Source organism: Gorilla gorilla, chromosome 16 (genome assembly GCF_029281585.2).
Source record: "Gorilla gorilla gorilla isolate KB3781 chromosome 16, NHGRI_mGorGor1-v2.1_pri, whole genome shotgun sequence".
Classification (NCBI taxonomy): Eukaryota; Metazoa; Chordata; class Mammalia; order Primates; family Hominidae; genus Gorilla; species Gorilla gorilla.
Window position 1 is genome coordinate 96,463,888 of NC_073240.2, and position 27,560 is coordinate 96,491,447.

The 27,560-nt window shown below is 39.3% G+C and overlaps 1 long non-coding RNA gene across 3 annotated transcripts in view; it reads right to left on the bottom strand.

Annotated features, from left to right (window-relative positions):
- Positions 1 to 265: 265 nt before the first annotated feature.
- Positions 266 to 27,560, bottom strand: part of LOC101151282 (uncharacterized) — an 83,783-nt gene continuing 56,488 nt past the window's right edge. Inside the window, exons 4-6 of one of the 3 annotated variants that reach the window (XR_008672266.2) lie at positions 17,236 to 17,335; positions 13,445 to 13,547; positions 266 to 697 (exon numbers count right to left, since the gene is read on the bottom strand). This is a non-coding gene — a long non-coding RNA (uncharacterized lncRNA). Of the gene's footprint in view, positions 698 to 13,444; positions 13,548 to 17,235; positions 17,340 to 27,560 lie in introns of all 3 variants that reach the window. The other 2 variants (XR_008672267.2, XR_004067364.3) reach the window with 2 other exon arrangements.

A 27,560-nucleotide genomic window follows, 5' to 3' on the forward strand; every position in this document is an offset into this window, starting at 1 on the left:
TGGCTTCCAGCAATAAAAAAGCAAATACTTACACGTTGCTAGCATTTATATCCTTTGCAAAGAGAATAAATTGGAGTTAAAATTGAGTATAAGAAGGTCTCAGGTTCAGAAAATCAGAGGCTAAATATTTTCTAAATGTGGATTCTCCCTAGGTTGAGATATTTCACATACAGGAAATGACAATAAGCCAAACACTGTTTAAGAGAGATGTAGAGTTTTTGCCTCAAAAATTAATTCTGTAGCTTCAAATTAAGCTCACCACATGTAAAGCAAAGTTTACTTTTAATCTTTCTTAGTCCTTACAATAAAAGTTACATTTTCAACAAACAGGTTCTTTCTATTAAACTCCACACTTCGCTGGCATAATTAAGACTCATCTAGAATAGAATCAGCTTTGACACGTGGAAGGAGAGGCCATAGTTAATTCCTTATTACCTCATAACCTTGGATGTGTTGAGATGTGTTTCTGTGATGGAGCAAGGAAGCCAGGTGTTCTTCCCCCACGTTGTAAATATCTCCATTCTCAGGTTTAGGCTTCCCCTCAAGAGTGCAGCCACGCAGTGGCTGGCCTACTCTAAGCCTTGTCTTGATAATTTACGGAACTGTCCAACCACAGCTTAAATGGATCCTCAGAAGAAATGGAGCCTAACTTCCCAACAAGCGAAGATGTTCCCTCTGCAATCCATAGAAGACGACTCTAGGAAAGAAATAGGAACATTAATACAAATTCATTTCTGGCTGGGCACCATGGCCCATGCCTGCAACCCCAGCACTTTAGGAGGCCAAGGCAGGGAGATTGTCCGAGACCAGAAGTTCAAGGCCAACCTGGGAAACATAGCAAAACCCCCATCTCCAGAAAGAAAATAAAATAGCCAGACATAGTGGTGCAGACCCACAGTCCTAAGTACTCAGGAGGCCTAAGCAATCAGGAGGATTTGCTTGAGCCTGTGTTTGAGGTTCGAGTGAGTTATGATGGTGCCACTGTACTCTAGCTTGGGCAACAGCATGAGACCCTGTCTCTGAAAATATATGTATGTGTGTGCACAAACACACACACAGTGTTAGGCCATTCTGTTTTTGTTGTTGTTGTTGTTGTTGTTGTATTTTTTTGTTTTTTGTCTTTCTTTTTTTTTTGAGATAGTTTCACTGTGTTGCCCAGGCTGGAGTGAGTAGCTCAATCTCGGCTCGCTTGGCTCACTGCAACCTCCACCTCCTGGGTTCAAGCAATTCTCATGCCTCAGCCTCCTAAGTAGTTGGGATTACAGGCATGCACCATCATGCCTGGCTAATTTACGTAATTTTAGTGGAAATGGGGTTTCATGATGTTGGCCAGGCTGGTCTCACACTCCTGACCTCAGGTGATTTTCCCTCTTTGGCCTCCCTTACTGCTGGTATTACAGGCGTGAGTCACTGCACCCAGCCTCGGTCATTCTTGTGTTGCTATAAAGATATATCCAAGACTGGGTAATTTATTTTTCAAAAGATATTTAATTGGCTCAAGTTCTGTATGCTTTACAGATATCATGATGCTGGCATTTGCTTGGCTTCTAGGAAGGCTTCAGAAAGCTTACAATCATGACAGAAAGTGGAAAGGAGTAGGCATGTCACATGGTGAAAGCAGTAGCAAGCAAGAGAGAGAGAGTCTGGGGAGAGGTGCCACACACTTCTAAATGACCAGATCTCACGAGAACTCACTACCATGAAGACAACACCAAACCATGAGGGATCCACCCCATGATCCAAACACCTCCCACCAGTCCCTACTTCCAGCATTGGGGATTACAATTCAACATGAGATGTGAGCGAGGATAAATATCCAAACTGTATCACTCTGCTCCTGACACCTCCAAAATCTCATGTCCTTCTCACATTGCATAATACAACCTGCCTTCCCAACCATCCCTCCACATCTTAACTCATTCCAGCATTAACTCAAAAGTCCGAAGTCTCATCTGAGACAAGGCAAATGCCTTCCACCTATGAGCCTGTAAAATCAGAAACAAGTAGTTACTTTCAAAATACAATGGAGAAGCGGGGTGCGATGGCTCATGCCTGTAATCCCAACACTTTGTGAAGCCGAGGCGGGTGGATCACTTGAGGTCAGGAGTTGGAGACCAGCTTGGCCAACATAGTGAAACCCCATCTCTACTAAAAAACTACAAAAATTAGCTGGGCATGGTGGTGCGTGCCTGTAATCCCAGCTACTCGGGAGGCTGAGACAAGAGAATTGCTTGAACTTGGGAGGCAGAGGTTGCAGTCAGCCGGGATTGTGCCACTGCTCTCCAGCCTGGGCGACAGAGCAAGACTCTGTCTCAAAAAAAAAAAAAAAAAAAAAAAAAATACAATGGAGATAGAAGCATTGAGTAAACATTTCAGTTCCAAAAGGGAGAAATTGGGTGGGGACAGATATCAAAATTATATCACACACATACACACACACACATCCAAACTATAGCTCACACACACACACACACACCACATGCAAAGCATGCTACTCCATACAGTCCTACCTCATTTCTGTGAAGATATCAGGAGTTACCTATACCTAAAACAAAAAATAGACCCTATTCCTAAAAATAGTAGTAGAGAGATTAGGAAATCGCTTTCTAGAAGAAGGGAAGGAAATTTAAATTTTGTTTTTCCTAAGTGCAAACTAAATGGCTTCTTGTTTAATAAAGATATCATCCCAGCACTTTGGGAGGCCGAGGTGGGCGTGGTGGCACACACCTGTAATCCCAGCTACTCGGGAGGCTGAGGCAGGAGAATCACTGGAACCCAGAAGCAGAGGTTTGCAGTGAGCCAAGATCGTGCCATTGCACTCCAGCCTGGGCAACAAAAGCGAAACTCTGTCTCAAAAGAAAAATAAGAAAAAAATGAAGATATCAACGAATAGTTTGCTGTTTTATTTAAAATGCAATTAAATAAAAAAAAACTTAGGCTCTGGTTAAAATTTTTCAAGTTATGAAGTCCTATTTTGTTTTCTTTTTTAAAAAATTATTTATTTTTAACTCTTTTCTGCTTTTAGAAGTTTTTTATGCTTACTTTAGATAAAAAGTATAGACAAATATAGAAAAGAGTGATGAAGCAATACAAATTACTCATTATCCCTCCATTTACTTAGAGTGAAAGGTTATGAGTATTTTGGAGTTTGTTCTAATCTCCCTCCCATGTGTTTGTATGTATATATTGGTTTTACAGGAATAGCGACATATTTTGTCATATGTGTTACCTGTTTTCATTCATAGAAAGTAATTTCATACACACTACTTAATGCCATTTAATATCATTAAGGCAGAATATTACTGGCTATATATTAACTAGCAATAGTAGTATATGCCACCCAATTTTTGATAGCTTGCAGTGGTAACATTTTACATCAACTGGGAGAAATTGAATTAATTAAGCACTGATGATAGAAACTTTTGTCAAGGCTGAGGATGGGGTTAGGTCCTCACCTCACATATAGACTAAAATAAATCACAATTATGGTTAAATGTAAAAATTAAAATATAAAATATTTCTAAATATGCAGTAAAGCATAAAACAAAAGTCTATTAAATTATAATTTGAAGAATTTCTGTTTAACAACAATATAACATTTTAATCAAATTAGGAAAAACATTTGTAACACTTTAATAGTCAATATATGTAAATGGGTAATATAACTAACATATGAAAATAATTACAAATTAGAAAAAGATTAATACTCTAAGGAAAAATTTGTAAAGCACATTAGGAGGCAAATTTCAGAAAGGAAATGCAAAATATTCAATTTTAGTAGCAATCAAAGAAATATACTCCTCCAATGCCATTTTCTATTCTTATTGATTTACTTTTTCTTCAAATCAAATCACCACCTGACACTATAGATATAAACACTACTATTCTATTTGTACCTTTTTTCCCTCAATGCAGTACAAGTTACATAAAAACTGTTGTCCTTTTATTCATTGTTGCATAGCCTCAATAACAGCCCTGTTTTAAGGTATGTGTGAGTCAGCTATGACTATGTACCAAATAATCTCAAATCTTAGTGTCATGTAACAATAAGTGCTTACTTATTGTTCAGTCAGCCAAGATGACTCAGCTTCATAGTGCAAGTTGGCTTATCGTCCTCCTATGACCAGCAGGCAGAGTGGGGCATGAGGCGCTTCCGGGGATGGAATGAATACAGGAAGGTATGACCACCTGTGTCCAGAGTTTGTTCCTTCCAGTGTGTTCGTGGTCTCACTGACTTCAGGAATGAAGCTGCAGACCTTTACGGTGAGTGTTACCGCTCTTAAAGGTGGTGTGGACCCAAAGAGTGAGCAGCAGCAAGATTTATTGTGAAGAGTGAAAGAACAAAACTTCTACAGCTTGGAAGGGGACCCGAGTGGGTTGCCTCTGCTGTCTGGGGTGACCAGCTTTTATTCCCTTATTTGTCCCCGCCATGTCCTGCGGATTGGTCCATTTTACAGAGTGCTGACTGGCACATTTTACAGAGCACTGATTGGTCCATTTTACAGGGTGCTGATTGGTCCATTTTACAAACCTCTAGCTAGCCACAGAACCCTGATTGATGAGTTTTTACAGAGTGCTGATTGGTGCATTTTACGAACCTCTAGCTAGCCACAGAGTGCTGATTGGTGCGTTTTACAATCCTAGCTACAGAGTGCTGATTGGTGCATTTTACAATCCTCTTGTAAGACAGAAAAGTTCTCCCAAGTCCCCACCTGACCCAGAAGTCCAGCTGGCTTCACCTCTCACAGCCATGAAATCTCATTTTAAGTCCCTCTTACATATCTTCTAACTGGAAATTCATCAAAGGAAGTCACAATACCACGCTCAAAATCAAGGGTAGGAAGCTCAAAATCAAGAGTAGGAAAGTATACACACCTATATATACACATACATGTACATACATACATACATGCATATATATAGAGAGAGAGAGAGAGAGCGAGTGTGCTAAAACAAAAAGATGTTACATTTACGTATTAATTATTAATATGCTTAATTGCAATAGGCAATGCTAATGAAAATGTGCAAAAGTGAGGTTTATATCCTTCTTTGGTCCAGTAATTTATTTCTATGAAATGAACATTACAACTATAACCAGAAATGCACTTAACATTTTTTTCCATGAATGTCTATTGCAATATTATCTATATTACAAAAATTGGAATCAATCTACTGTTATTCTGAGATGGCTCTTTCTTTTCTTACTGTATTTAATTTGACCGAACATAGTCAACATTTCTCATTATTACATATGATGGCTTGCAACTTTGGCCAAATAAGAGAAATGCATTTTTTCCCTATGAAATCTTCTACAACTATTTGAGTTCATTAATTTATAAATCATTGATGAGTATCTGATGACTTTTAAGAATAAATTAGTAATATTCCTTCTGTCCTAGAATTGACCAAATAAACAGATTTCTGGGGAGATAATGTGTCTATAAAGCTCACAACAATTAAAAAATGTGCAATGATAGGTAAAGAAATATGTTCTGTATATTAAAGGGTCGAGATCAAGGACAACTAACTCAACTGCAAGAATCAGGGCAGAACCCTCAAGGAGGAAAAGTTCAAATCCATGCTTTGGGTCTAAATGTGATAAGAAATGGTAAACATTCACAAGGGTTAGCCAATATCAGTAATATCAACAATACATAATACCTTTGAAAACGTCAAGATTACATTAATGTATTTTACCCATAGCTTTTGGTGGACATCTCCAACCCCACTTCTAGGGAGGGAAGGGGGCGCACTTTCTCTGAGTCCAAACCCTCTGGAGAAAATATGAAGTCCGCTTTGTTAAGTGACTCTAATAGGGTACAGGAATGGATTCCAGCTACTTCTGGTTCTCGGTCCTGGTTTTACTTTCTGTTTTATCGTCCCAAATAAATGTAGCAGGGAGAGGAGATGAGGGTCCATTCATTTATCAAGGTTGGTTGGAAAAACAAAAGTAATTGTAATTGAATAGTCTTCTCTTATTTCATAACATCCAAAATATAAACTGATGGAAATTATTCATTGCCAAAGGCCACTGTGACAGGCAGAAGGCTATCAAGTAGGTGGCATGGCAAAGCCACTGGAAGGCTCACAGGTATTATATTTTATTCTTTCTTTTGTTCACCCATTTATTAATTTGTTTAACAAATGTTGCAACAAATATTGGAAGACAGACTCCTTAGTTTCTTAAGAATGGTTTAGGACCATAAACATATTTCTTGTGATGATCAATTAACACTACATTAATATTCTCAAAGAGGGTAGTAAGCGATCTTCAAACCAAGGCCCATCCGCATCCTTGCTTAATGGGTTAGAAACACTGCCTTTAAGAAACAAGAGTTTGTTCTCCTATCACAAATAATTTAAAAGACCAAATCAGGAATTAAGTGAATCTAAGTATTTTATTCTTTCTAAAAATGTAAAGAAATGGAGGGTCACTTAATCCAAAGCACCTGCTACTCCTTTTGATTCATTTAGGGTAAAAGTGGGCCTTGAGGGATGGGCCTGGAACCCCTGATTTGAGCAGCATCAGCAAAAAACAAAAACCAAAAAAAAAACCCCGGCTTATCTTTATCTGGAATTAACTACAAATTCAATTAGAATAAAAATCTTCACCCACCCCGTGGAAAACATTTTACACAAAGAAAAGCAGATGTTGCAACAACACTGAGAGCACTTTGCTTAGCAGTGTATGGAATTTTCCATCTTGTAAGCCCAATCACCGGTGAAAGATACACAGAGCCAGCTTCTCTAACTCACAAAACGACTTCCATTTCCCATGCTCCTTTAATTAGATTTACTTCTTTAACCAAAGTAATATTGGGTTGAAGGAAGGAAGGGCGGGGTGGGGGAGACTCTACTTAATACTGGCTTAGCAAGTTTAGAGAGGGATGAAGGGTAAGAGGTGGAGGTCTATTTTGGGGTTATTTTACAGATAAAGCTTTTCTTATTTATTATGAGTTTGTTCAGTTAGAATAAAATAGTAATAAAATTAATTGCTAAAGGTTATGCTGAGATCATACCTTAGTTCTATTTTCAGCTTTGAACCGATTATAGGACAATGAAGCATAAATAGAAATTAGAAAAGATTTAGAACAGACGCCCTGTAGCACTTTTTCACATCGGGATGAGAAATGTGCAGAATGGCCTATGAGGCAAAGTTATAAATGGAGAGGAACCAGGATCATGTAGGCCGCACTTGGGGAATAGAATGTGGGAATAGAAGGGGCCTAGAGGGGCTTCAGTGACCTCTGTTTGGTTTCTGGAAATGTTTTAAGTTTGTCTTTTTTAAGCCTACCTTAATTTGTATTTGTTAACCAGAATAGAGAGAGAGCCCCAAAGACAAACCTGAGTTTTTGCCGGAGAGAAGCCGTGAACTTACTTGCTTATAAACTTAATTGCAAGTGACCATTCACTCTTCAGGGTTGTGCCCAATACCAAGTAAGACAAAACAAACCCATATGTGGGTCAGTTTCCATTTCTTTCCATACATTGATGTTGAAATATGCCATAGTTTTGTTCAACTTCTTCTCATTAAGGATTACGAGAGTCTCCTAACAGGTATTTGCATTTTTGTCTCCTTAACTCTATTTTGGACTAACTCATCTCCCAAAATTCAGCAAGACTGAGTTTTCTAAAAAACAAAGCTAGCTGTGAAAGTCTCCTGTTTAAAATGAATAAGGCTCCTCATCTTCTTAGGGAAAAAATATCCTAGCTCCTTATTTTCTACCAAGCCTTCTTCTCTTTCCTGGATCATTTCCTATTGCTTGTTTCTACTCTCAATCAACTTCCCTCCACTTCCCTTGAACATGTTAAACTCTTCTTCAATTCATCATTGTCAATTCAGTTTGTTTTATACTTTATTTATTTAATGCCTCCTATGTGCCAGGCAATTTCTTTCTTTCTTTCTTTCTTTCTTTTTTTTTTTTTTTTTTGAGATGGAGTGTCACTCTTTTGCCAAGGCTGGAGTGCAGAGGCATGATCTCGGCTCACTGCAACCTCCGCCTCCTGGGTTCAAGCAATTCTCCTGCCTCAGCCTCCCGAGTAGCTGGGATCACATGCACCTGCCACCATGCCCAGATAATTTTTGTATAGAGACAGGGTTTCACCATGTTGGCCAGGCTGGTCTCGAACTCCTGACCTCAGGTGATCCACTCGCCTCGGCCTCCCAAAGTGCTGGGATTACAGGCGTGAGTGCCAGGCACTTTCACAGGCACTGATGTAGGACAGTAAACAAAAACAAGTAAAATCCCTGAACTCTTCTAGCAGACATCTTCTAGTAGAGAAAGATGGACTATGAAGCACATTAAGCCAATAACAGAGCATGTGGATTGTGAAGAGTACTATGAAAACAGCAAAGATGTGAAAGAACAGTGATGCTTGGACAAGGTGGCCAGCAAAGGTCTCTGTGCAAAGGCAACATTGGGTTGAGTAAAATAATGAGGGAGTGAGATGATGGAATGGCAGCAGCCTGAGAGCCACCTTATATCATCCACAATTTGGGGGTGCAGAATTCATCCAGAGTGGGGGCCATCCATTGATATTTTTAAAAATCCTGTGTAGGGTATTCTAATGTTTATTTAGGAAAAACATGCTTTCAAAGATAAAGGCTTTGGCTTCAACTCTCAGTCACAGCCATTGGGTGAAGACGTTGCATGAACTTATGCATTATATCTCCCTCTGATTGACAAGTAAAGAAGACGAAATATGGCAAGAGTGGAAACAGGGAGACTAAATAGGAGGCTACTGCATGTGGCATGAGGAGAGGTAGGAGGGTTTTATTGGATATGGTGACAAATGGTCAGTTGAGCTAAATGTTAAAGATGGGGCCCACAGGATATCATTCTTACATATAATGTTCCTAGACCCTAGAACACTAGGTCCACTTCTATTCATTTATTCAATCAAATTTCATCAGGGCTGTTCCTTGTACTCCCCAACATGGGAGTTCGTTGTATGCCTGGCCCTTGCAGCCATCTGAGTTTCCCACGCTCTCTAGGTACCGTGACAGCTCCATAGTGAAGTGCTTCTTTCTCTGTGTTATGACGACACCTTCACGCCTTGATACACCAGGAACCATATTCTCATTTTATTGTTTTCATGTGTATCTCTCTAGATTATATGTTGTTCACCTTCATATCCTTGGGGTCTACCACAGAGCCCTGCAATTAGTGGGTGTTAGGTCATTGATGAATGCATGGTGAAATGAATAAATGAAAGAATCAACAAATGAATGAATAAACAAATAAATGGATTCTTTGTACTAGAGTCTCATAGCAAAAACCAGAAAACAGAAAACAAATTCATGCACAATGTGGAACAGTCATCTCTTTGTTAATTAAACATTTCCTAAGCCTCCTAAACTAACATAGCTGTATGTTCTCAGTAGATGACTAACATTTCCTCAATTGTAAATTGTGATAATACATGAGGTGGAATGTATTAAGAAGAAGACAGCAACATCTAGCTGCAAACTCTTCTGTCTTTTCCCAGTCTAGTGGCACAGTATTAGGGAGGTGCTGTAAAGAGAAAAAGGACCAAGCCCTAAGGACTGATTGTCCTCTAGAAAGCAGGTAGTGCAAAGGAAAAACTGCACAGCAGGGAGGCTGGTTGTTGGTTGTTGGTGTAGCTCATCTTTTTAAGCTGTGCACAGCAAGCAAGGGAAAGGACACTGAAGAACCAAGATGGTAGGTTAGATTTAGCATGTTTAAGGAAAGGAGAAGGAGAGGATATCTGAAGTTTCAGAGTGTTGAAGAGGTCAGGGATTAAGAGTTTACTGTAGCCTCTGAACTTGGAAACTCTTGAATGCCTGAGGAAGATATAAAAGATGGGAATTCCTCTTTAGTGGTGCTTTGTTAAATATCACATACTCTGCCATTCAGCTATGGAACCCTGCTTTTAAAGATTTCACATAAAATACTAACACATAGATTATAAATTAAAAAATGCATTCAGCTTAGCTTGGAGCCTGGCACACAGTTAGCATCCAGCAAAAGTGAGTTCTTTCTGCTGTGGTACTTGAAGAGATAAGAAGCCCTTTCTTGTATAAAGTAAACAATTTGGGTGATGTTTATACTAAAATACCAGACTTCACCAATACCCACCACTACATCCACATAACAAAACTGCACTTGTAATTCTTACGTCTACAAAAATAGAAAAGCTTTTTCTGTTATTATTATTGTTAGGAACAACAATAATAATAATACCGCTGCAAATTATGAAGGTTTTTCTTAGGCTAACCTCAGTCTTTTTTTTCTTTTTCTCCTAGAGACAGGATCTTGCTCTGTTGCCCAGGCTAGAATGCAGTGGCACGATCATAGCTCACAGCAGTTCAATCTCCTATGCTCAAACAATCCTCCTGCCTCAGCCTCCCGAGCAGCTGGGACTATAGGCACACACCACTGCACCTAGATAATTTCCCTTTTCTAATAATTGTACTGATCTATGTTGACAGACTGTAAAAATTTCTACATATGTTAGCACTCATTTTAACACTCATTTAGTCTTAGAGTTAAAAGAGTTAACACTCTTTTATTTTAAGACAGAGTTTCGCTTTTATCGCCCAGGCTGGAGTGCAATGGCGAGATCTCAGGTCACTGCAATCTCCACCTCCCAGGTTCAAGGGGTTCTCCTGCCTCAGCCTCCTAAGTAGCTGGGATTATAGGTATACGCCACCACGCCCAGCTAACTTTTGTGTTTTCAGTAGAGACAGGGTTTCACCATGTTGGCCAGGCTGGTCTGGAACACCTGATCCACCCGCCTTGGCCTCCCAAAGTGCTGGGATTACATAACATTCATTTAGTCTTAGGTATTTCACGCCCACCGCCAGTTCCTGTGTCAATGTCTCTTTAGTTGTGTTGGGAGCCTTGATCTCTAGTAGACATTTTAACAAAAGTTCCTAAGAACAATAAAAAAGCAGCCCTTCCTGATCATTATTTCATTTTTATGTCATCCTGACTACAGTTGGTAAAATATTAATAAGTAGGGTAGCTATCATTATGCCCATTTAACTGACAAGAAAGTAGGCTCAGACTGGCTGAATACTTGTTCAGGGTTACATGAGATTAAAGTGACAGTCAAAATTCTTTGGGTCTAAGTCCAGAGTTATGTAGCCACTGAGTTACAAGGCTTGCAGAAATGTTTTTGTAAATTAAACTTTCTATTTTAGGATAATTGTGGATTTATTTGCAGTTGTAAGAGAGAATGCAGAGTGATCTTTTACCCAGTTCCTTCCAATGCTAACATCTTGCAAAACTGTAGTGTAACAAACAGGATATTGACATTGCTACTGTCAAGATAAGAAATATTTCTATCAGCACAGGGATACTTCGTGCTGCCTTTTATGGCCACTCCCTCTTCCTTCTTATCCTTCCCCCTCTTTAACCCCTAATGAGTCTCCATTTCTATGATCTTGTTATTTCAATCATGTTGTTATATAAATAAAACAATATACTGTGTAACATTTTAAAATTATTTTTGTCACTCTCCATAATTCTTTAGAGATTCATCCAGGTGGTTCCAGGCATCAGTAGTTTTTTTCTATTAGCATGCATGTATCACGGTTGGTTTAATCATCTTCCCCTTGAAGGACATCTGGATTGACTTTTTGTTTTTCTTTTTTGTCTTCAGTTCTCAAAAGTTTGACTATGAGTGTCTTACTATGAATTTCTGTGAGTTTATCCTATTTGGGATTCACTCAGCTTCTTAAATCTGTATATTTATGTCTTTGGCTAAATTTAAACACATTTCAGCCATTATTTCTTAGAATGTTTTTCAGGTCTGCCATCTTCCGGTCTTCTAGGACTCAGGGAATGCAAAGGTTAATTTTTTGTCTGTTTGTTTGTTTTTGGTTTGGTTTTGTTTTGTTTTGTTTTGCTATAATCTCAAAGGTCTTTGAGGTTCCTTTCATCTTTTTTTCACTCTATTTTCTCTCTGTTGTATAGATGGTCAATTTATATTGTTTCCTCCAGTTCACTGATATTTCCTCTGTCTCCTCCATTCTGCCCATGCATTGAGTTTTTTATATTGGTTATTGTATTCTTCAGTTCAAAATTTTCCATTTGACTCTTTTATCTTCTATTTTTGGTTATGACTTCCTATTTCTTTGTTGAAGCTTTCCAAATAAATTTTCATTAGCTACAAGAATGTTTTAATTGTTCATTGGAGTATTTTTATGATGGCTGCTTTACAGGCTTTGCCAGATAATTCTAACATTTGTGTCATCTTGATGTTGGCATATATTTATTATCTTTTCTCACTTAGTTTTAGTTCTTTCTTGTTTTTGTATGATGAGTAATTTTCCACTGAAATATGGACATTTCAATATTATGAGACTCTGAATCTTATTTAAACCTTTTGTTTTAACTACCTTCATCTCACACCATCCTCACAGACGAAGGTGGGTGTCGCTTCATTACTGCCAGGTAGGGTAAAAGTTCAGGTTTCTTAACTCAGCTTCTGTTGACCTCTGAAAGGGGGCTTCTCATTCCTGCTAAGCAGGAGTGGGAGTTTCAGTTCCCCCCTAGGCCTCCAATAAAGCAGTTATCTCTTGGCATACATGGGAATTTGCATCCCATGAATATTGTATTTGGATCTGCCTTCAGTTCTGGACACAGAACTTGTGGAGACAGAGGGCTTATGGTAAACAGAGATTTACATTCCTATGAAGGAAATTAATTTTCAAGTCAATAAAATAAACTGCACAGGTACATTCTCTGTACTTAGATAACTTTTGGCCTACTCTGCCTAATTAATTATGAAGATTTTAAATAAATCATTCATTTCTGAAGAAAGTGTTTTCTGACTGCCCTTAGCCAAGCAGATGTGTCTATTCTATATTCTCACATGCTCACATGCCACCCCTTTATGACTCTTAGCATATACGCAAATTTACTTATTTGTGTGGGTCCCTAAACTAATACCTCTTCCATTGCCTGCATCTTTCAGGACAGCAGGGGCTTTGGCTGTTTTTCTTTACTATTGTCTTCCAAGTACCTAGAAGAGTATCTGAACATGCTAGGAAGTTGCTACATTTTTGTTTAACAAAATCTGCACCTAGGTGGACCTGTGATGTTCAAACCTGTGTTGTTCGAGGGTCCACTATACTTCCCAACATGTGAGGGATGGAAGTGCCTTGCTGCTGCTCTCCACATGGCTTCCACTGATATCACAGGATTAGGGGGCAGGGGTAAAGTCCCTCCTTCCTACTCAGCCTCCTCTGACACCATCTAATTAGTTTTTGTGGAATTTGGCTAGAATAGAGTGGTTATTATCTAAATGTTTTTCTGTCTTGCTTGGTTGCCCCTTTCCTTGTCCTTTGGCCAGAGACAGAGTAGTCTTTCGCTGGGGCTTTTCTTGTCTTTTCCCATTATTATTTTGGGGTTCTTGGTTCCTTGAACTCTAGGTCTGAGATATATCAGGCAAAGCTAAAAGTCAGGAAACTCACCTTGGTGTTTTCCTTGTATCCTGAGATTCCCTCGTCAGGTAGCTTTCTTCTCTCCACATTCCTGCCTTCTAATGTTTGTTTCTATAAATTCTCAGAGTCTTATCTGTACATAGAAGGAATAATAGATAAAATTATGTGTACTTCATCCTTAGTATAACATTTTTAAAGAACATTTGTGAAAACAAAGATGTCAATCATAATAATATTTAATGAGAAGATAATCTGAGTATCTTATTGCTACCATTTATCTTAAGGGACAAATTCTTTTTCCACGTTGATATGGAGGCTTAAACTTAATCGACATTTTCATTTGAAAAAATAATATGTAGATTATGCCAAATCTAAAAATTCACCTCCAATCCCCAAAGAAGCAATTCCCTTGGCTCTTCTGTATGTGTACTGAGGTCAATATGGCAGCAAGTACTTCATGAGGCCGCGTTGTTGAGGGAACCCAGAGGATAGACAGATTGGCCATTTTTCACATTTAATTTCCTTGTTCATACAACTGCACAACAGCACTGAGTTCAAACCTACCAAGACGAATTTATACCTCACTAGCCCTACCATTAATTACAGAAATGGCATTTATTTTAAGCACCAAAATGTACCATCAACGAAAAGATGGACGCAGCATCTAACAGTGCTTCTGAAGATCACTCAGACCATAAAATTCTATTTTTTTGTTACTGCCATTTTTTATTTTCCCAACACTTTAATATTTCTTCCCAAAGCAGAATAGCACAAAGTTTTTTTTTTTTTTGACACAAGGTCTCACTCTGTTGCCCAGTCTGGAGTGCAATGTCGTGATCTTGGCTTACTACAACCTCCGCCTGCCAGATACAAGGGATTCTCCCATCTCAGCCTTCTGAGGAGGTGAGACTACAGGTGTGTGCCACCATGCCTGGATTCTTGTATTTTTTGACAGAGATGGAATTTCATCATGTTGGCCAGGCTGGTCTCAAACTCCTGATCTCAAGTGATTCACCTGCCTCAGCCTCCCAAAGTGCTGGGATTACAGTCATGAGCCAAAGTGCCCCGCAAGAATAGCAAAAAGATCTATTATGGATTTAATATAGAACATTTTTAAGCGTGGCAAAACAAGTAGATGATGGTTAAAAGGTGACATAACCAATAGGTTGGTATGTTATGATGGCATAAACCAATCATTTTACATGATTTTCCACACTAAATTTCCCGGATGTTGTGGCCATGAGCCAAGATATTTTATGTCATTAATCCACTAGCTAGAATTTAGTTGAGGAGCTAATTCAGAGAGCTTGGAATAAAAACTTTGAGTTGGGTTTTTGGTAACTGACATGTGCTATGTTTAAATGAAATATGCTTGTTGCACCACGACCCAAACGAGCAAAGTGCTAAGGTATTGGAGATGATTACTTATTTTACATCATCAGAAATGAAGTCTAAGGAGAAAAGGTGCCACATTTTTGCCTGCTTTTTTCTTTCCTAGGGCTATCTATACCCTTGACAAATTTGATGTTCAGAATTTTTGCCCTTTAGAAGTTTTTAGTAGAGCAATTTGAAAGACAGGTGCTCATTTAAGTGAAAACAAAATTATATATATATACATATATATCGCCATATTTTTCTCTCAAAAAGTTAAAAATGACTTGTGGATTTTGCTTAAACATTTAAAAATTCATTTTTTCAATGATCAAGAATTACCAAAATGATTGATATTTGTGTTGTTATTGTTTCTAAATATAATAGTGCTGCTTAAAATGGTCATGATATGCATGTACCTTAGATGACACTTTACGTGACTTATAAAATGCATAGTTTAGACTGCACAGGCATTCTGAGTTTGCATTAACATAAAAAATGTGCATTCTAACCCCACTTAGATAACATAGAGAAAAAGTCTACACATCCGGAGAAAACAACTAAAATGGAGATAGGAACTTGTTTTTTGGACACCTTTTGGCACCCACCATCACAGATTTTACAGTCTCAATTTCTCCTGCACAGATCCCACTGACAAAGGGTATTACATTTTGCTGACATCAGTGACCTGGCATCACGGAATTATTCCCTGCTTCGGTTTACAGAGGAATAAACCGATAATTAATTATATATCAGAACATGAGAATCGACCTGGCAATAATGTACAGGCTAAGAACGCTCTATTTACATATGTAGGTTATTTAAAATATGTCTTGTTAAATAAATATTTAAAACACTTCCTTATTTAGCTTATACACTGTTTGGACTGAAGCTGCAATCCTCATTGCAGAATGTTCGAAAGAGTGAGAGTGTTGTCAGAGATTTTCATCTCTGCCTGACCTGCAAAATCTCCTCTTTGTGCATGGCAGGGCATACAAAAAATCTCTTTAACGAAAACAACAACATAAACTATCTCTATTGGCACTGACATAAATAATGAAAGTAGAAATTTCATCCTGAGAAAATCACAAAACTTATTTTTAGGTTGAGGGAAGTAGAACAAGAGGCCCAGGCATAAATTAATCACAATCGACATGACCACCTCAGAGAGAGGAGTTAAAAGTAGACAGTAAGGGAAACAAATGATTTCACAGAAAAATGTTCTCCTCGCTGTTCGTCTTTTTCCCCTTGTAAATATCCAGAATTGCTTTTAAAGTGGAAATAAAATAAAATACAGGACTTAAGACTTTTCCGTATCTCTCAAATCAATATACAGCCACAATTTTGAAACAACCATAATAATGAGAATACACAAGACATCTCCAATAATGTGGGAAGACAAACTTTGCAATTCACATCATGGCCACACTAAGACTCAGTTAGGGTCCCAGAAGGTATTCAATGTATTTCTGGGGGCTCAGAAATTAGCTTTTTTTGGGAGGATATCTCTATACCTTGCAACTGCCCAGTTTTCTCCAGAGCATGTTTGCTCCCTTCAGAATGGAATCCCGACCATGACGATTTCTGATCCACCAGGGGGAGCAGTTCACCAGCACAAAACAAGCCTTCCCCAAAGGAAGTCGCTGAAGGCGCCTTTTCCTCTCAATTTACACAGCTGACAACGACTCTGATTTTTATCAGTTCTCCTAGATGTGGCACTCATATACCTCATACTGATTTCGTATGCCTGACCTCATGCTGGTGGGATATGTGTTGTTCCATCACGGACACATATGCCCACGAGCAGGTTTTTCTGTAGGACTTGACATTCAGTCCTTGTAATTTATAGAAATTCCTTGTTTTATTATAGGAAGTAATTTAGTCTCTGCTTCTTCGCCAGCTTTTATGGACAAAACCGATAGATTTATCAAACTGCTTATTTCATACTTATTCTAGCGCAAGGACATAGTGGAGAAGCTGATCTTTGGGGTGTGTGTAAGGAGGTATGTGTGGGAGAGGTACTCCCCCGCAAGGTCTTGAAGCCAGGCATCTACCACAGCTTGCTGATAGCACCCCTTCTTTCTCCAGCAAGCCTTTTTCCTGTCCTCAGACTAGAGCCCTGGGACTCGGAAGGAAAACAGCTGCCAGAGAAAGGCCAGTGTTGGTGATAAGCTCTTTGTGTGCAAGCTCAGACTTGAGACCAGCCTGTCCAAACAAAACAGCGGTGGACTTCAGGAGAGCTGTGTATGGGTAGAGAACCTCAAGCCTGCTGGTGAAAAAGCCAACCAGAGGACTACACTAGCCCTTGTTTTGCAAATGGCTCCACAATCCACTGAAGGAATTTCCCTAGGGGCGCCAAGTTTTAACTTTGACAGAAGCCAGTCCTTTTGGCCCCTTATCCCAAGTCTCTACCCTGGCACTTCAGCTCACTGCTCTCTGACAGTCCTTACTTCTTAAGGTGTAGACTCTGATCAGCAGCTTTGGCATCAGCTGGGAAATTGTTAGACATGCAGAACCTCAGGCCCCATCCTGGACTTTTGGAGTCAAAATCTGCCTTAAAAAAAACAAAAAACAAAAAAAAAACAGGTGATTAAAGTGCATGAAAGTTGAAACTATGCACAAAGACTCTTGTCTCTGAATAGGTCTGCTTCTATTAGGATGCAGAAAAGATGCATAGTTGTGGTCTTCAAATAGAAGTCATAGATGTCAAGATTATTACACGGCCTTATCATATATGTAACCAAATTCTCAAAGCAGCAAGGACAAAGCAGAGAATTTAGTCTTTCAAAGAAAAGACTTGGTTCTGGAACATAGCAGCTTTCTGGCACCTCATTTGTACTTCATAGGTACTGACTCCATTGGGAAGATTAAGTGAGCACCTGACATGCAGGAGATTCAATTGACCCTTCTTTTCCTCTAAAATTGAGTTTTCAATCTATGAAAATCAACCCGGGATTTGGCTATTAACATTTTTTTCTTTAACTTTACTATTTTCTGCCTTTTTTTTTTTTGAAGGTCAGGTTTTGCTCTGTCACTCAAGCTGAAGTGCAGTGATGCAATCATAGCTCACTGCAGCAGCCTCGAGTTACTGAGCCCAAACAATTCTTCTATCTCAGCCTCCCAAGTACCTCAAACTAGAGGCACACGCCAGTACACACAGCGAATTTACTTTATTTTATTTTTGTAGAGATGGGGGTCTCATTATGTTACCCAGGCTGGTCTTGAACTGCTGGCCTCAAGTGATCTTCTAACTTCAGACTCCCAAAGTACTGGGATTACTGGCATGAGCCGCCTTGCCTACCTTTGCTAATACTTTATTACTTCTGAATAAACCGTGGAGAAAGAAATAAATCTTAAGCCATCCTATATATTTACTCATTAGTTGCTTTGTTTAATGGCTTTGAAGAGGAGAAAGTTGAAAGAGCTAAAATAATCATTTGAGATTTCTGATGAGATTCCAAGACTTACCCTGGACACTGTTTTATCAAGGCTAACTAAAGAAGGGGAATTTATTCTAGAAAAAATAATAAAGAACTATCTCATTAAAAATACCCCCCAAACAGCTAATTTCCAACCACACATCTGTTAATATTGTCTCCTGAACACTCACAGCTGGATGGAGTTAGTGACAGGTATTTGAGGTGTCGTAATAGGACACATTGTCTGCATTTCTTTGATGACTTAAGGAGCAATATTCTGCATTGCTCATTTTTTCTCTGGCCTTTACACTATTCTTTTGCAAATGCTGTAATGTGATATTCTGAATTTTGGCACAAATTCATTAGAAGGCAAAACTATCCTGAATATCAACTGCTTGGTTACCAAGTTGGATGTAATCCCTTCCGAGGAAAATCAGTTATAGAAGAATTATGATATTGGGTTTATTTCCTGACAGGATAGAGATTTAGCATGGCAGGCAAGAGGGAAGGCTGTCCTCAAATCTGATGTCCTGGTTTTGCCCAGGCCTGACCAAGACATTTAAATTCTTCACACATCAAAGAGACTCCTGGGTTCTGGGCCCCTCTATAAGGTCTGGGGTGGGCATGGGGCAGGGGAGGGTAAACATGCAGCTCAATGTGAACAGCGTCGGAGGGAAAATTGGCTTGCATACAGGGAGCTAATATCCAGAGAGTTTTTGACAGCTTCTCCCAAGATCTTCTTTCCTGCCCTTCCAGATGGCCTTCCTCAGACAGTTTTCCTCTCTGGGGTCTGCCATTCAATTTTCAAAGGAAATAGCGACATTCCAACGACTAAACTAAAGAGAAGTATTTACTTGTTATTCCAGACCTACTTCAAAGGACCTACAGATGTAATAAAATATAAGCAACTTCGTTATTTACTCCTCACCCCTAAACCAACTTCATTGTTTTACTCAGTAGTCCAGATAATTTCCTTACTATTCAGTTTATATTCCAGAACATCACATTTTATGGGTTTCAGCTTCCAAATATTCATCATGATGTGCCCCTACCCCAATTAATATTATAAGCTTCTGTAGAAACCTAGCAAGAGGAATGTTGAATTAATATGAATATATCTGATTTATTAAAATTTCATCTTGAATAGAGATGGAAAGAATAGGCAGAGAAAGGGAGATAAGTCTCCTCCTGATGCAGACTCATTGCCAACACCAAAAAGGGTGAGAACCTCAGGACTGGCTCAGAACCTCAGGACAAATATACCAGCCCCGGTCAGAGCTGGCTCTGCATAGACTGGAAGTTAGAGAAGGTGAGGGTCTCATTTTCAGGGTGCACTGAATGAATTAGATATAACAACTCAGTAAAATGGGAGCTGCTTGCTTTTTTAAGGACACAGATCTTCCCGCTCCTTCTGGGTTTCTTAATTTTTATAGCCATAATCAAGGACGATAAAATTGTTTTTTCTTGTTAAGCATTAATGTAAAAGCTGAATAGTTAGTATACATTATCACTGCTCTTTTTTTAAGCCTTGTAGCCACATTCACAAATATCAAAGTCCTTTGCAAGATGAAAACAACCTCAGACATGTAGGAGTGGAGTATTGCCAACATCTAGGAGAAAAAATAAAATGTCTTTCATTCTTTCATTCCATCTTGGGCCAAATTTCTTTGGAGAGGGACTTTTACTGGAATGTGGTAAAAATATAAAAAGTCTGAATGTCGCCCATAAGTGCCTTTCATTGGTATCCCTCTAAAACGAGAGACAGAGAGAGAGAATCCTAACATTTAAAGGGTTTGGGGATGAAGCCGTTCCCTTATCTTTTAATCTTTTATCCTTATAAGCATTTCCAATCTGCAAAGGAAAGGGATGAATCCTAGAAATGATTCTCATGATCAACCTTGAGGTTAAAAAGTGGTTTTCTGTGGCTCAATTCTGTTGAATCTTATCCAGGCTTATTCATATCTGCAGTATAAGGCAAGAGAAAGAGTTTAGAAAAATGAAAGATTATCAGGAAGAAACAAAGCTTGCATTCTTAGGAAGTTTATCATCGGAGCAGAATTTTCTGATACTGGGTACATATTTCCTATGTCAGTCTTGCTCTGGAATCTTCACTTAATAATAGACCCACAGGAAGTGTCCCTTGTCAAGCTATGGTAAAGAGTTAATTGCTTTTAAATCATCTTAAACTGAGGCATCCTGGATTTCAGTTAGGTAGCTATCAAATTTTTGATAAATACTTCAAAAGAACAACCAATGTTTTACTCTTCTGACTATCTCACTTTTCAGTTTTTGATATTTTATTTTATTATTTTATTTTTTGTGTGTACAAACATGCCTTTGAAATAGACCACAGCAGGGTCTGTCAACCTCAGCACTCTTGATATTTAGGGCCAGATAAGCCCTTGCTGTGGGAGACTGTCCTGTGCATGATAGGATGTTTATCAGCATCCCTGACCTCTACCCACCAGATGCCAGTAGTAACTTTCTTCTCCCCAGTTATGAAAATTGCAACTATTTGCAGACAGTGCCAAATGTCCCTGAGGGCAAAATCACCCTTAGTTGAGAACCACTTCACTGCTTTTTAGCTTAGTCCATGCTGAAACATTCTGTGACAAAGGGTCATTCTGTGAAAATTTGTATAACAACTCTTTGGTTTTAATATAATAATAATAATTATTATTATAATTATTTATTATTATTGGCATTGTTCGAACTAAGTTTGAGATCTATCCATAATAGCAAATGCTTTAGTATTTATTGGAGTCAGTCAGCTTCTAAACATATCTCAACTGGTTATGAGCCAATTTGCCACCTAATTTTGGACAAGTTATGCACCTCTCTGTTCCAGAGTTGTCTCATCGGTAAAACAATTATACTACTCATAATTCTGACAAGTAAGAACGACTAATGCAAACAATAGGCTACATGTTGCATCTATGTGAAGGGACTACAAGAAGCAAAACTGTACAAAATAGCAACTTAAAAAGCATATGAGGTTACATAAATATTAAATATTAAGCATTACTGGAATAATGTACAATTGTACTTCTCTCCTAAAAGGGTTAAAGTATGCCCTTAATACCAAGAAGAAACTTGGAAAATGGGAACATAACTACATAATATTCATCTGAAGAAATATCTATTATTCAATGTGTACATATTTCTAAATTCGGTTTCAAAAAATTTACACTCTTCAAAATAACCCCAGATAAACAGATATGTATGCAATCTAATGTGAAGGAGATTTTCAAAATGATGTTTCATGAAAAGACAGAAGACAGGATTAAGGCGCATGTGGAAGGATCCATTTTGCAGAGGTCAGATGTGTTCCGAGAAACAGTAAAATCAGGTAATAAAAGTAAGGATGGGGTAACACAGAGGTTGGCTTAACAAAAATAACAGAAGCTGATTCGAAGCTGGTCCTAATACTGTACCTAATTCATTCAAGTGTGCCTGGGCCTAAGCCCAGCCCAGAACAGAGTGCTCCGATGTTTAATGTGTGGTACAGCAAGTAGGGCAGAAGTTGGGAACAGAACACCAACCTTACGTCTTTGTGTTTATTAAGCTGTATCGCATGACGTTCACCTCCCTAAACAGTGTGCTTGGTGTGTCATGGGATACTGTGATGTGTAAAAGAAGGAAGCAGAGGTAGATTCAATCACTCCCACCAACAAAGACTTCTTTCTTAAGCCCTTTGAAAGGGTCTTTGGACACAGTTTCCTTGTGTAACAATCACTAAATCCTATTCTCTCGGAATGGTGATATGCCTTTGCTCCCAGCTACCCTTTGAGTCACTTCTCCTCTTTCACTGTGTGGTAGGTGACCTATTTTACAGGACTTTCACCAAATGTTGCCCCAGTTACCTCCAAATTTAATTCTAACAAGAGCAAGGCCACCTTGTGGGAATCAAAGTACTTACCAGGAAGCCTTGTACAGGGGTATGCCTGCTTACGAAAGACTGGTAGCTATGTCTGTTTTCACTTCCTCTAAATTAATCCTGTGCCTTAAAAAACTCTTTCATTAAAAATAAAGGCTGTAAAAATAAAATATAACTGCTGTAACAGGCAAGCCTTGATTTCTGAACAGAGCTTGACAGCCTCTACAAGGTAGGACCACTAGCTTGGAACTTAGTGAAGGCACGGCACAAAAATGCATTAATGTCAGCTCTGACTTCCTGAAGCAAGAACTGAAATCACTTTGTGGCCCATATGTGCTGTTTCTGTGGGGTGGCTGAAAGGTGAGGTCATCTACTACCTGTAATTTCTTCATAAAAGCAAACAGTTTTTACCTATTAAAACAAACTAACATCGTTTTTGAGTGGAGAGTTGAGAACATTTGTTGATCAAATCAATATTTGCTTGTATTGATGGGTGACTGTTACAGTTGCTTAGAATTCCAAATCAAAGTTTAAAAACAAAATACCAAATATTCTGCTGTTGATTTGGGAATTAATAAAAATTACCATGAAGACTTTTGGTTCGTTTATGTAATAATGACGAAACCCCAAATATGTCTCCATCACAACTATTTTATTTTCTTCCCTTGTGTAGAAACTGAACAGGTTTAAGAAACTAACAAGGTCTCCTTGGCCTCTGTCTTGCCTGTGATTGGCATTTGAGGAGCCAGGTGAGCACTCATGGTGAGACAAATCTATCATTTGTCCCGGATAAAGCAACCCAAGTGTAGCTCTATGGACACGTAAGTAGTCCATAAGATTTATGTTCCCTCAAAATATCATCTTAAAGCAAGGGAATTTGTTGTTGATACACCAATAAACTTTCTTCTTATTTCAATTGAATCCGTCACCCTGGGTGTATTGATTTCAGTTTTCTCGCCTCAGCATGTTTTTTCTTTCCTTTTTGAAGTAATCCCCCTTGAAATTGTAGTAAAAATGGAATTCATCTCGCTCCTTCCTTGGATCCACTGGTCTTGGAACTGAATTCTGCTTGCATGCAGACGTCCCAGGGCGTCAGAATTTGAACTTCTGTTTCTGGGCTGGGAACTGGATCAGTCGTATCCTAAACTAATAAATGATTCAGGGTTTGAGGAATCTTTTCTTTTCCTCTTTAAACTAATCTCAGAACAATACTCAATCGTAAGGTCGTTGTCAACAGCTTGCTCAATTTGTCCTTTTAAAGAACCGTTCCTTCCTGGCTTGGCCAGCTGCAGCCTCTTGACTCGAATGTGCTGTCTTGGATCTGCTCTGGAATTCAGTCTGGCCTCACATCTCAGCTGACTTTATAATTCACATGTAATTGCTGATGCGCATTCAAAAATCTTCAGGAAACTGTAAATGCTTATTTTAGCTTATAAAAGTGGTGATATTTATATTTGAAGAATGTTAACATGACCATTAGAAAAATGCAAATTTATCATCCTCTACCATCTAGGACTCTGTTAGCAGGTCTTGTCTGGGGATAAAGGTTTGAAGAGGGTTTTGTCTATTTATCTTGGATCTTAAAAAGCACAAAGTGCCAAAACAGGGTATGCAACATAGTTGGTAAAAATAGGAGTCCGAAGTATGTTTTAATCCAAGATTTACCATTGACTAATAAAACAACCATCCTCGTTATTTTCTCCCTCATCCTTAAATAGCTATAAGATCTGACAGTACGTCCCAACCATCATTGGCCTCTAGTGAGAATGAGCTACTATGGGCCACAGCCCACCATCCCTGGGAGTTCACGTCACAGCTTCTGGAATCATCCTTACAGCTCAGGGATTAGCATCTTGAGTTTGGACTCTGGTTCATGGATGTTGCCTCCTGCCTCTCACCACCCCATATCTTCCTCTTGCCTGCTGCCTGATGTTTGTCTTCATGCACACCTTGTGGTAACCCTTGGGTTGCAGGATTAAGACCAAGTGCCTAAGCACAGACCTCAAGGCTCCTGACTACTCAACCCCTTCCTTGAAGGCACTCTGTGTCTTGGCCACTCAGAGCTACCTAACTGGCCTTGTGTCTACTTTCTCCTCTCACAACTGTAAGTCTTTCCACTGTTAGACTTCCAGCTGCTTTTAATTCCCTTCCCCTTTTCTCAACCTGATACAGGATCCATATCCCTTAGTTTCTATAACTAGCTTTAGTTTCTATCACTAACTTAGTTCTATAACTAGCTTTTCACTGCAATAAGCCCTTTCAGTCTATGCAACAGAGAGAGGAGCTGTCCTCTCATTGCTCCCTGGGTCCCTTTACGTAGCTTTCACCACGCTGTGGTTATTGATTTACTCCTCTGTGTTTCCACATCCACCTCCAGGAGGCTGTGATCTTCCTAACCAGAATCCTGTTAGTTTTTGTCTCCCATCCCCTATTGCTCAATAAATGTGGGAGAAAGGAGGACAGAGAGAGGAAGTGGAGAGCCCTGGAGGTCTCACAACTTCTATTTGGAATTAACAGATCCACACAGGGCATCTTGACTCTTCTCATCCCCGTGCCCTACACACCATACCTGGCCCCACCCCCACGTCTTCCTGGCTTCTGCATTTTACACACCACTCTGTTGAAGCCATATAGCTGCAGATCTACCTTAGGTCCTGTCTTTTCCCCTCCATGGCCAGGCCCTAGCTCATTGGTCCTCCAGGCCCAGCCCAACATGTATGTGCCACTCCATCATTCCCCAGTCTTGGGTCCTCTCTTCCTGGGCTATGGCCACAAGAACTTCTGGCAATTACTCAAGAAGTCTCTGCACGCACTTCCCACCTCATGACCTCGTATGCACATGGTGGCCACTGTGTTCTTCCTCCATGCCTCCCTTAGCTAGATCCTCCTCAGCCACGGGATCTCAGTGTATAAATCACTTCCCCAGAGAATTTTTTTTTTTTTTTTTTTTTTACTTCTCTGTCTGAAGCATTGACCTCCTTCTGTCTCTCCTTGTTAATTCTATAGCAGCCCTTTTGTGGACTTCTTGGCAGACCACAATTTTATATCAATAATCTGGAGGGGTTTTTTTTTGGTTTTTTTTTGTTTGTTTTTTTTGAGACAGAGTCTCACTCTGTTGCCCAGGCTGGAGTGCAGTGGTGTGATCTCAGCTCACTGCAGCCTTCCACCTCCCAGGCTCAAGTGAATCTCTCGCTTGAGCCTCCCACGTAGCTGGGACTACAGGTGCATGCCACCACATCTGGCTAATTTTTAAAATCTTTCTGTCTCACTATGTCACCCAGTCTGGTCTCTGCAGTCTCTGCAATTGCCTCAAGCAATCCTCCCACCTTCCAAAGTGCTGGGATTACAGGCATGAGCCACTGCGCCTGGCCGTGAGATGCCACTTTTTAAATTGCCATGATTGAGCTATCTGAAGCAACAGTCCTTGTTTGTTCCCTGTTTGAAACTTTTCCAATAGGTTTTATTTTTTATTGTCTTTTGGTGAAGCATTACTATTTTAATTATCAAAAATCATAATGTGGTTATAGAATCGTATCTGAAATGGGCAGGGAATACCAAAGAAAGTGAATTTGTATGTGACAAGATTTCTTATGTACCGCTGAGGAAGGGCATCACGTCTGTCTGCAGGGTTTTACTGTATAGGTCCTGTGTAAGTAGATCTGGTTGTACTTCATTTGCAGCTGTTGGTGCTTAACAAAACTAAGATGCTCTTGAGAGCACCAGATGGTCCAATCATGGAAGTTTAAAGAGTGGGTCTCCTTTGGGGGTTTTAGTGCCCATTAGAAGTTTACCTAACCCCCTTTCGTATGTGGAATTTTTATCACTATAACACAATCTAAGTAGGATCTTCATTGCTTCTTATGGGTGGACTTCAGAAGAGGGAAATATGTCTTGATTTTACTTCTTAGTTAACTGTTATGCTTGAAGGTGGCATTTTTGCTCTTTGAAAACCTAGGCTTACGATTTTCCCATTTTAAAAAATGAATATTGCTTAAGGCATTTCAGATCTCATGATTTTAGGATGAATTCATGAGACAGTAATTTAGATTGTATATTAGAAAAATATTTGATCTGGGAAATAGCACCTCAAGGGAAGAGGGAGATGTCCCACTGCCTGAGTCAGACTAGTTTGGATAAAACTCAGTGGGGGTGTGGGGATGGGACAGGGAGACCAAGCCAAAGGAAACTGGCTCGGTCTAACAGAACATGGTTTTTCCATCTCTAATTTCTGAGTTTGTGACTCTTGTGGGAATTTTTCAACCCATAAAAAGTGCCCTTTTTCTGTCCCTGGTAATGGCCTAATGAAATAAACACTCATAAATATATGAAGTTCCCAGAGATAAGATCTGAACATCAGCCACCTTTTACCTGGCAGTGGATGGTTTATCACCAGTGAATTGGTCATGTGATCTCTTTCAGCTTTTTTTCTCCCCTCAAACTGAAGGTCAGAATTCTTGTGATTGGGTTCTTTTAAACGTTCTGAAGCCTAAGTGCCTAGTGATTAAATAAATTTACATCTTATACACTTTCTAACACTCAGTAAAGAGATCATTGGACTTTATCAGCTGCTTGTGATGTTCAGCTGAATCTCAGCAACCCTGGCCTAGGACAGAGAGACCCTTTAGAGACAAGGATAGAGGATCATAAACAGGAAGCAGAGGTAGACAGAGCTCCCTGGCTGTCAATGTTGAATTAAAACAACAACAAAAACATCCAATGGCAACCGTGACATTGCCAAGATTTGCTTCTGTGCGAATGGAGCTTTCTTGGTTTCAGAGTTTCCAAGATGACTTTGTGGTCTTTCACCAATAGGGTAAGGTAGTACTAACCTGCCCTCTTCTTTCCCGGGTAATTCTCTATAAAGAAACAGGCTGAACATTATCCTAAGCCCAAGAACACAGAAACAGAAAAAACCAATATCACATGTTGTCACTTTTATAAGTAGTAGCTAAACTTTGGGTATGCAAGGACACAAAGATGGGAACAATAAACAACAGGATTTTCCAAAGCAGGGAGGGAACAGGTAGAGGGTTAAAAAAACTGTCTATCAGGTACTATGCTCACTACTTGGCCAATGGGATTATTAGAAGTCCAATCCTAAGGATCACACAGTATATTCATATAACAAACCTGCACATGTACCCCCTGAATATACTTTTTTACAAAAGAAAAAGAAACAGGCTGGAAATAGATTAGATTTGGTTGTATGCTTTTATTTCTTAGCATCTCGTGATCAGTCACAATTTTACTCAGTGTATTTTGCTCTGAAAAAACATAAAAATGCAGTGGTGGTCTGTTCCTGATTCTAAGCAGCCGTGAGTTCAACTTGAGAGCAATAAGGAAGGCAACCTCAAACCTCCCCTATTATGTTGAGGGCAATGCACTCCTGAAATAGAGTGAATTAGAACTTCCCTTGCCCACTTCCTGTTCCCTAGAGCTAGCTCCCTCTTCCTAGGGAGCTGTTTGAATCCTGAAGAAT